At 42.4% G+C, this 11,095-nt stretch overlaps 1 pseudogene; it reads left to right on the forward strand.

Moving 5' to 3' along the window:
- Nucleotides 1-1,056: 1,056 nt before the first annotated feature.
- LOC128580886 (tubulin alpha-8 chain-like) lies at nucleotides 1,057-6,974 on the forward strand (annotated as a pseudogene).
- Nucleotides 6,975-11,095: the final 4,121 nt, after the last annotated feature.

Below are 11,095 nucleotides of genomic sequence, written 5' to 3' on the forward strand. Positions count from 1 at the left end.
ACAGCTTCAGGGCCTGCCCAGACTCCCCTGGCAGGAAGGACAGTAGCTCCACATGGCTGCAGTGCCCATGGTTCCCACAGCAGTGTTTTGGGTCAGTAGGGTTAACAGTGTGAGCCGTAGGGTCCCAGCAGCCAGGGCTGTGGTGTTGCCACCAGACACATTTCACAGCATGATTAGGGACATTTTCACTAGCAGTGGAGGCTGCAAGTCTCAGTCTTCCACTCTTGTAAAGATTTCCCAAGTTCACTAATAAATTCCTTTTTCTTTGTTTGCTTAAATTAACTAGTTTGTTTTTCTTGCTTGCAAATAAAAATCCTAATCCTGTCAGATTATGGATTATTATATGTTTATATTACATGTATGAAAATGACATGCACCAAAATCAGGGTAAAACATTGAGTGGAATCAGATCAGGGTCCTTGGGGCCTTCAGTTGTAGCTGAAACTAACAATAAATATACAAAGTATAAAGTTCATGTGTAATTTTAAATTGGATACTGTTTTAAATCGCACACGAACTTTATGGCCACCCTGTATATATATGTGCGTGTACATTTGTCACGTGTATATATATTTATATGGCAAATGGAGTAAAAGATTAAGACTTGATAAAACTGGGTAGTGTGGACAAGGGTATTTGTTAAACCCTTGAATATAACTGTGTTATATTCACAGTTTTATGAATATGTGAACTGTCTACTACATGCACAAACTAACACATATAAACTTTTACTATCATCAATACAGAACTGATCAGATTCTGGACATTTCAGAGAAATAATATTCTACTGATATATGCCTTTTTCCATAAAAGAAGATCCATTTCTAAGTTAGCCTGTATCTAAATTCACTAATGAACACTTAGCTATAAAACAGGGAAGAAGACATTGAAAACAGACAGCTTCTTCCCCAGACTCCTTGGTAGTAGGAGACCCTTGTTACTGCTCCGTCACATCCTTCAGTGCCACAGAGATCTACAAGTCTCAGTCCTGTGTGAGTGCATCTCCATCAGGATTGGCAATGTCTGCCGAGAGCTCTACTGCTGGAACACGGCACCCAGCTCAGTGGCCAGATGCCAAGCCATCAGACCACTGGGGGAGGAGATAAGTCCTTCAACACCTGCGGTGAGATGGGCACCATCAAGCATGTGCACAGGGCAGTTTTTATAGACCTGGAACCCATGGTCATCGACAAAGTTCCCACCAGCTCTTCCACCCTGAGCCCACTCATCACAGGCAAGGAAAATGCTGCCAGTAACTATGCCTGTGGGCACTACACCATTGGCAAAGAGATCATTAACCTCATCTTGGACCGAATTCACAAGCTATCTGACTAGTGCACAGGTCTTCAGGGCTTCTTGGTTTTCCACAGCTTTAGTGGGGAACTAGTTCTGGGTTCACTTCTGTGCTGATGGAACACCTCTCTGTTGATTATGGCAAGAAGTCCAAGCTGGAAGTCTTCATTTATCCAGTCTCCCATGTTTCCACAGCTGTAATTGAGCTCTACAACTCCATCCTCACCACCCACACCATCCTGGAGCACTCTGATTGTGCCTTCATGGTAGACAATGAGGCCATCTATGACATCTGTCGGAGAAACCTTGACATTAAGTGCCCAACCTATGCTAAACTGAACCGCCTCATTAGCCACATTGTGTTCTCCATCATTGCTTCCCTTAGATTTGATGGAGCCCTGAAGGTTGACCTGACAGAATTCCAAATCAACCTGGTACCCTATGCCCTCATGCACTGCCCTCTGGCCACATATATACCCCTGTGATCTCTGCTGAGACAGCCTACCATGAACAGCGTACTGTAGCAGAGATCATCAATGCTTGCTTTGAGCCAGCCAATCAGACGGTGAAATAAGACCCTCGCTACAGTAAATACATGGCGGACTGCCTGTTGTGCCATGGTGATGTGACTCCAAAGATGACAGTGCTGCCATTGCCACCATCAAGACCAACTGTGTCATGCATTTCATGGCGTGGTGTCCAACTGGCTTCAAGGTTGGCATCAATTACCAGCTTCCTACTGTGGTATCTGGTGGAGACTTGGCCAAGGTATAGAGAGCTGTGTGCATGCTGAGCAATGCCACAGCCATCGTGGAGGCCTGGGCTCACCTAGACCACAAGTTTGACCTGATGGATGCCAAGCATGCCATTGTTCAATGGTATGTGGGTGAGAGGATGGAAGAGGAGAGTATTCTGAGGCCGCCGAGGACATGGCTGCCCTTGAGAAGGATTATGAAAAGGTTGGAACAGATCGTGCTGAGGGAGAAGATGAGGAGAAAGAGTATTACCCTATCTGCTACAATTTTACCTCTGATTGTCTTATTTCTTTTCTTTTCTTTTTTTTTTGTATTGTTGGGGATTCATTGAGGGTACAATAAGCCAGGTTACACTGATTGCATTTGTTAGGTAAAGTCCCTCTTGCAATCATGTATTGCCCCCATAAAGTGTGACACATACCAAGGCCCCACTTCTCTCCCTCTGTCCCTCTTTCTGCTTTGCCTCCCCCCCATGACCTTACTTGTCATTAATTGTCCTCATATCAAAATTGAGTACATAGGATTCATGCTTCGTCATTCTTGTGATGCTTTACTAAGAACAATGTCTTCCACTTCCATCCAGGTTAATATGAAGGATATAAAGTCTCCATTTTTTTTAATAGCTGAATAGTATTCCATGGTATACATATACCACAGCTTGTTAATCCATTCCTGGGTTGGTGGGCATTTAGGCTGTTTCCACATTTTGGCGATTGTAAATTGAGCTGCAATAAACAGTCTAGTACAAGTGTCCTTATGATAAAAGGATCTTTTTCCTTCTGGGTAGATGCCCAGTAATGGGATTGCAGGATCAACTGGGAGGTCTAGCTTGAGTGCTTTGAGGTTTCTCCCTACTTCCTTCCAGAAAGTTTGTACTAGTTTGCAGTCCCACCAGCAGTGTAAAAGTGTTCCCTTCTCTCCACATCCACGCCAGCATCTGCAGTTTCGAGATTTTGTGATGTGGGCCATTCTCACTGGGGTTAGATGGTATCTCAGGGTTGTTTTGATTTGCATTTCTCTAATATATAGGGATGATGAACATTTTTTCATATGTTTGTTAGCCATTCGTCTGTCTTCTTTAGAGAAGGTTCTATTCATGTCTCTTGCCCATTGATAAAAGGGATTGTTGGCTTTTTTCATGTGGATTAATTTGAGTTCTCCTAGTTATCAAGCTTTTGTCTGATTTTTTGTCTGATATTTGTCAGACAAAAAAAAAAACATGACAAATATCAGACAAAAAAATATGCAAATATCCTTTCCCATTGTGTAGGTAGTCTATTTGCTTTGGTTGTTGTCTCCTTAGCTGTACAGAAGCTTTTCAGTTTAATGAAGTCCCATTTGTTTATTTTTGTTGTTGCAATTGCCCTGGCAGTCTTCTTCATGAAGTCTTTCCCCAGGCCAATATCTTCCAGTGTTTTTCCTATGCTTTCTTTGAGGATTTTTATTGCTTCATGCCTTAAATTTAAGTTCTTTACCCATCTTGAATCAATTTTTGTGAGTGGGGAAAGGTGTGGGTCCAGTTTCAGTCTTTTACATGTGGATATCCAGTTCTCCCAACACCATTTATTGAATAGGGAGTCTTTCCCCCAAGGTATGTTCTTGTTTGGTTTATCGAAGATTAGGTCGTTGTAAGATGTTAGTTTCATTTCTTGGTTTTCTATTCGATTCCAAGTGTCTATGTCTCTATTTTTGTGCCAGTACCATGCTGTCTTGACCACTATGGCTTTGTAGTACAGACTAAAATCTGGTATGCTGATGCCCCCAGGTTTATTTTTATTACTAAGAACTGCCTTAGGTATACGCAGTTTTTTCTGGTTCTATACAAAATGCAGAATCATTTTTTCCAAATCTTGAAAGTACCATGTTGGTATTTTGATAGGAATGGCATTGAATAGGTAGATTGCTTTGGGAAGTATAGACATTTTAACAATGTTGATTCTGCCCATCCATGAGCATGGTGTGTTCTTCTATTTGTAAATCCTCTGCTATTTCCTTTCTGAGGATTTCATAATTTTCTTTATAGAGGTCCTAAACCTCCTTCGTTAGGTATATTCCTAGGTATTTCATTTTCTTTGAAACTATGGTGAAGGGAGTTGTGTCCTTAATTAGCTTCTCATCTTCACTGTTATTGGCGTATACAAAGGCTACTGACTTGTGGACATTGATTTTATATCCTGAAACATTACTGTATTTTTTGATGACTTCTAGGAGTCTTGTGGTTGAGTCTTTGGGATTCTCTAAGTATAAGATCATGTCGTCAGCAATGATTGTCTTATTTCTGTTCTGTGTAACTGTCCATCGTGGCCCTAAACTGTCAATAAAAATGATGTTTCATTTAAAAAAAAAAGACATTAAAAACATTTGGTGGGGCATTAAGGCAAGTGCTGAAATAATGTGCTGTATTTACATGCATGGGTTTTCTTATGACGAGTAAGTTCTGTGTATAATCATCCTTTCAAAGAAAACATGTTTCTACTGAGGGGAGGCATCAAGACATTTCAAAAAGTATGACTTCACCACATACGTCAGAGCTGGCGGTTTCGAATCCAGCCCGGGCCCATCAAACAACAATGAAAACTACAACCAATAAATAGCCGGGCATTGTGGCTGGGTGCCAGTAGTCCCAGCTCTAGGGAGACTGAGGCAAGAGAATCACTTAAGCCTAGGAGTCGGAGGTTGCTATGAGCTGTGAGGCCACAGCACTCTACCACTCTTGAGGCTCTGTTTCAAAAAATAAAAAAATAAAATAAATAATAAATAATAAATAAATAAATAAATTTGTGGGTGGCACCTGTGGCTCAGTGAGTAGGGTGCCAGCCCCATATACTGAGGGTGGCGGGTTCAAACCTCGGTGCTGTATTTACATGCATGGGTTTTCTTATGACGGCCCCGGCCAAACTGCAACAAAAAAATAGCGGGGTGATGTGGCAGGCACCTGTAGTCCTAGCTACTGGGGAGGCTGGGGCAAGACAATCATCTAAGCCCAGGAGTTGGAAGTTGCTGTGAACTGTGTAACACCACGGCACTCTACCAAAGGTAATAAAGTGAGATTCTGTCTCTAAAAAAAAAAAAAAGTATGACTTCAACAAACATAATTGGTCGTTTATCACATTAAATTTCTTACTGTATTAGTCTACTTGAGCTGCTTTGACAAATTACCACCAACTTTGATGGCTTAAGCAACAGAAATAAATCTTCTTACAGTTCTGGAAGTCCATGACCAAAGTCTACGGGTTGGTTCCCGCTGAGGGCTCTGTTCCTTGTTTGCAGATGGCTGCCTTCCTGCTATGTCCTCGTATGGCAGATCAGCAAAGCCAGCTCTCTGGTATCCTCTTCTTAGAAGGACACTCGTCCTATCAGATCAAGGCCCCACCCTTCTGACATCATTTAACCTCAGTTACCTCCATAGATGCCCCATCTTGAGGATTAAGGCATCAACATACAGATTGAGGCATTGAGTCCACAACACTCAGAATCCGGGTAAAGAAACTGAATCCAACAGTGAATATTTTAATGATGATAGAACGTACTCTTCTAGCTACCCAGGAATGCGAGTTTTAAATAACGATTAAAATATTATATTTTTAAACAAATTTTAGCATCTCATAAAAATTCTTTAAGCTAATTAAAATTCATGACTTTGGTTTTATAAGCTTCATAATCTCCCTGGAAGATTTATGGAAACACAAGTTTACACCTACATAACAGATGTTAGTTCTGAGGCACTCAGGAGTCAGAAGTCAGTCACAGTGAGAGTAAGGGACAGATGGTGGACCCAAACTTAGCTGTCTGGTTTCTGTTCTGGCTATTGGGTTGCATGGCTTATCCAGTCTTTTGATACACATAATAAACTGACTCTGAAGTATGTTATAGATATTTCATCCTCAGGAATCAGCAAGATGACAGTATTGTAATAGAAAAAACCCACATGGATTCAGATCGTAGATCTGTTATTTGCTACTTGTATATTTTTGATCAATGTTTTAGAGATTTTCCCATCTCTAAGAGAATAAAAGTAAGTGTCTTACAGACCAGCCTTGTGTTCATTCTTCTTGTATATGTCAAACTGCAATTAATACTCAAATATCATTTTTACTCATTAATTATTTGCAATCATTTGGATTAATTCGTCCTCTGAACCCATAGCTTAGGTTTGTTTCAGAGCCATATATACTATATACAGTGCCTGTATAGCTGAAAAGGCTTACATTTAACTCTCTTTGTGTATTGACAAGTATTCTTGTACTTTGGCAAATAAAATTCTGTCTAGAATTAAATGCCAGTGCTTTACCAAAGCAGCCACGTGTAATTCAGGGATGTTCTTTCTGTCCTTTCAGTTCTTTGACATGATTTCCAACCATTACTTTTCTAGGGTTCTCCTTCCCATTGAAAGCAAGGATACAAGGTTTGCTTCCCCCCTGTTCTGTCCCGTGGTCCTAAGGAGAATATTGTGTGGGCAGGAAGGGGACATATGCCGATGTAGCTCTCACAACATCCCTGAAGTGACAGACCTGGAGTATGATCACCTTATAAGCAGACAGCTGTCCTCTGTGGATCAGACCGTCATAGTCTATGTGTTCTCACCCACGGGGAAAGACAAGACTATAAAAGAAGTGGACAAAATGTACAGGGAACTGAATAGATCTAGAAGCATGCCTTGCATTCAGGTGAGTGTCATGTGCGTAAAGAAGATTGTGGGAAAATGTTTACTTGTGAGTTTCATCTTAATAGATTTTCTTAGATTCACAAATCTTAAGGGAGTATAGGTCAAGGAGTTTTAAGTATGTATATACCTGTATAATCACCAGATCAAGATAAAGAATATTTCCAAGTTTCCTCCTGTACCTTCTCAGTCAATAATCTGCCCACCTGCCATCCACAGGTAACCGACATTCTGAATTTTGTCCGTTCTAGATCTTCATGTGATCACACAGTTGTGCACCTTTTGAATCACACCATTTGTCTTAATGCTTCATCTGCCAGATAATAGGAAAGGTTAATACTCATCATGTGTCAATATTCTCCCATTCTGCATCCATGGCAGACATTACTAATCCATCTTTCTTATCAACAGAGCCTAGACTGGGCCCTGAATTCTTTTCCTGATTTTACTCTAAGTAGCCACTACCAGTTGATCTCAGTAGCCACTCATGAAATCTCTTCTACATTTCTGGAGTCACTAAGTCTTATGGATTCTGTCACTGTGATTTTTTTTTGTTTTCTAGCTGCCCTTCTTTCCAATCCCATGCTTTTGCTTACTCGAGGCTTTTTATTACCTCCTACTTGATTTTCTCTGATGCCCTCTCTGGCTGTTTTTCCTGTTCTTTTGATGTTTCCTATCTACTGCACAGTGTTCTTTTTACCTTTTTCTTTCTTTCTTTCTTTTTTTTTTTAAATAGAATCTCACTTTGGCATACTCAATAGAAAGTGAGACAAAGTATCATTTTGGTGTCACAGCTCACGGGAACCTCAAACTTTTGGGCTCAAGCAATATTCTTGCCTCAGTCTCTCAAGTATATAGGTCAAGATCTGCACACTGCCCAGCTATTTTTATTTATTTATTTATTTTGCAGTTTTTGTTTTTGTTTTTTTTTTTTGGCCGGGACTGGGTTTGAACCCACCACCTCCAGTATATGGGGCCAGCGCCCTACTCCTTGAGCCACAGGAGCTGCCCTTTATTTTTTTTAATTTTATTTTATTTTATTTTTTATGAGACAGAGTCTGACTCAGTTGCCCTGGGTAGAGTTCCATGGTGTCATAGCTCACAACAACCTCAAACTCTTGGGCTCAAGTGATTCTCTTGCCTCAGCCGCCTAAGCAGATGAGACTACAGGCACCCACCACAACACATGGCTACAGGGTGTTCTTTTAATATATGAACATGACTGCATCATTTTCCTGATTAAAACTCTCTAAGAACTTCCCTTTGGGTCAAATCCCTGTTTCTTAGCATGACATCTAGGGTCCATCCCTACTGGGGCTGTCCCCACCTGCCTGTTCAGTTCCCCATCCCAACCCCTGGGGTGAGTTAGAGAACCCAGGTCTCATCTTCCATCAGGCGGAAGCATATGAGAACTGAAAGCTTGGGCTGTGTCAAACTGCTCTCATTGAGTTGCCTTTTGGGTATTGCCTTAAATGTGCCACGAACTCCTTTTGAGAGATGTCACAATATTTGCTATAGGCCTGGTGTCTCCCCTGTATGAAACCCAATGTGAAAATTGTCTCTCTGAATGAGAAACTTAAAAACCCTTACTTCTCATATTTCCTCTCTCCTCATAGTGAGATTTTTGGTGTCCAGCTGGGCTTCTTTTTTCACTTTGTCTGAAACTACAAAACAAAGTCTAAGAATGAACTATAATAAATAGGTAAGAACTTATGGGCCGCTTATCTACAGTTCATTTTTTCTTTTGGATCTACAGCTTTTTTGTTTTTGTTTTTATTTTTATTTTTTGAGACAGAGTCTCAAGCTGTTGCCCTTGGTAGAGTGCCCTGGCATCCGCAGTTCACAGCAACCTCAAACTCTTGGGCTTAAGCCATTTCTTGCCTCAGCCTCCCAAGTAGCTGGGACTACAGGTGCCTGCCACAATGCCCGGCTGTTTTTGTTGTTGTTGTTTTTGTTGTTGTTGCAGTTGTCATTGTTGTTTAAGCTGGCCTGAGCTGGGTTCGAACCCGCCAGCCTCTGTATGTGGCCGGCACCCTACCCACTGAGCTATGGGTGCCACCATATAGCTTCTTTTTGTATTGAAATTTTCTGGCTTTAAGGGCGGCGCCTGTGGCTCAGTGAGTAAGGCGCCGGCCCCATATGCTGAGGGTGGCGGGTTCAGACCCAGCCCCGGCCAAACGGCAACAAAAAAAAAATAGCCGGGCGTTGTGGCGGGCGCCTGTAGTCCCGGCTGCTCGCGAGGCTGAGGCAAGAGAATCGCGTAAGCCCAGGAGTTGGAGGTTGCTGTGAGCTGTGTGATGCCACGGCACTCTACCGAGGGCGGTACAGTGAGACTCTGTCTCTACAAAAAAAAAAAAAGAAATTTTCTGGCTTTATTTTTTAATTTACTATGTATAATTTTCTCTTACTATACTCACTTCCTATAAACCACATCAGATCTTTTGCTAAAAAGGCAGAGTATAAAGAAACAAACAAATTAGTTTCAAGTGTAAATATTAACTAAGGAGATATTGTCTAACAGGGCTGATAGCAACCTTGCAAGGAGTTATTATTTTTTTTTGTAGAGACAGAGTCTCACTTTATCACCCTTGGTAAAGTGCCATGGCGTCACAAAGCTCACAGCAACCTCCAACTCCTGGGCTTAAGCAATTCTCTTGCATCAGCCTCCCTAGTAGCTGAGACTACATGCGCCTGCCACAATGCCTGGCTATTTTTGTTGTCGTTGTTGTTGCAGTTTGGCCAGGGCTGGGTTTGGACCTGACACCCTTGCGATATGGGGCCAACACCCTTCCTACTGAGCCACAGGTGCCACCGGACATGTTATTTTTTAAACTCTGAATATAGAAGAAAGAAAATCTTGGCATAAATAGCTCAGTATCCTAAACTTCCAGAAAGTAGATTTTTGTTTTTAATTTTTGAGACAGCATCTCATTTTGTCACCCTTGGTAGAGTGCTGTGGTATCACAGCAACCTCAGACTCCTGAGCTCAAGCAATCCTCTTGCCTCCGTTTTTCTATTTTTAGTAGAGACAGGGTCTCGCTCTTGCTCAGGCTCAACTTGAACTCCTGAGCTCAAACAATCCACCCTCCTTGGCCTCCCAGAGTCCTAAGATTACAGGCATGAGCCACCTCGCCCAGTAGATTATTTTTTCAGATCAGAAAAAGGAAAGGAATGATCTCATGACCGGAGAACCTACAGGGAATACAAACAAGAAACAAAAAGGTTATAAAACATGAACAACTTAGCTGAGAACTCCCACAAGATGTTTCTGGTGAAAGCATCAGGATGTGGATAAAGCCCCTGAGCCACAGATGGTATATAGTGGGTTCTGGGAAGATAGGCAGGTGCCTCACCTTGCCAGCCTTCCTTGAAGCTGCAGTCCTCTGCCTATAGACTGGAAGCTTTTCGATGGCAAGGTGGTATTTTGTTACCACTGTGGCCCCACTGCCTGTTCTTGGACCCAGCTCAGGGCAAACATGTAAAACGTATTTGTTGATGAATAAAAGAACCAATGAATGAGTGAAAGGCCCCTCAGTCTGAAGGCCATGGTCACTGCCAATTCTTTCTTGATCTCCTTGGAGCTGTTTCTAGGACCACAGGCTTCTGAGCTGAGGTAGGTGTCATCTGAAGAGACAGACAAGCTGAGCTGGTGAGAGGGCAGAATCCTAGTCCAGAGGAGCCAAACTCCTCACTGGGACAACAAGGTGCATCTACACCCACAGGCTCTGATATCCTCGGGTGTAGAAAGGGTCTTATCTATATGCCCCCTAACGAATAGTATATGTTTGCTGCACTGATCAGCAGTGGTAAGATAGAAATCAGATCAAGAGAGCAAATACTTACTGAGCACTTCTTACGTGGTGACCACTGTTTACATGGAGTATCATTTAATCTTCAGTAGAACCCTAAATGGCTGGCACTCTGCATGAGTCCATTGAGCACAGGTTAGCAGCTAAGTTGGAGATAGTTAAGTCACTTGTCCAAGGTTAGACAAGAGGAAGTGGTGGGGCTGAGCAGCAGACCAGGCAGTTTCACTCCAGGACACATACTCTTAAGCACTGCGCTATGCCACGTGGCAGTGTGGAGTAGAAAAGCCAGCAGTTCACGGGTCAAGAATGGAGCAAATGAGGTGAAACAGATTGGGAAGAACGGCTCGTACACAGTGCCATGGGAATGCGAGCTTGTATTACGCGCTCAACTGATAAAGACAGCCATGTCTGGCTGAACCCTGTAACCATGAAGAAATACACTCATCAGGGCGGCGCCTGTGGCTCAGTTGGTAAGGCACCGGCCCCATATACCGAGGGTGGCGGGTTCAAACCCGGTCCCGGCTGAACTGCAAACCAAAAAATAGCTGGGCATTGTGGCAGGCGCCTGTAGTCCC

Source organism: Nycticebus coucang, chromosome 3 (assembly GCF_027406575.1).
Source record: "Nycticebus coucang isolate mNycCou1 chromosome 3, mNycCou1.pri, whole genome shotgun sequence".
NCBI lineage: Eukaryota > Metazoa > Chordata > Mammalia > Primates > Lorisidae > Nycticebus > Nycticebus coucang.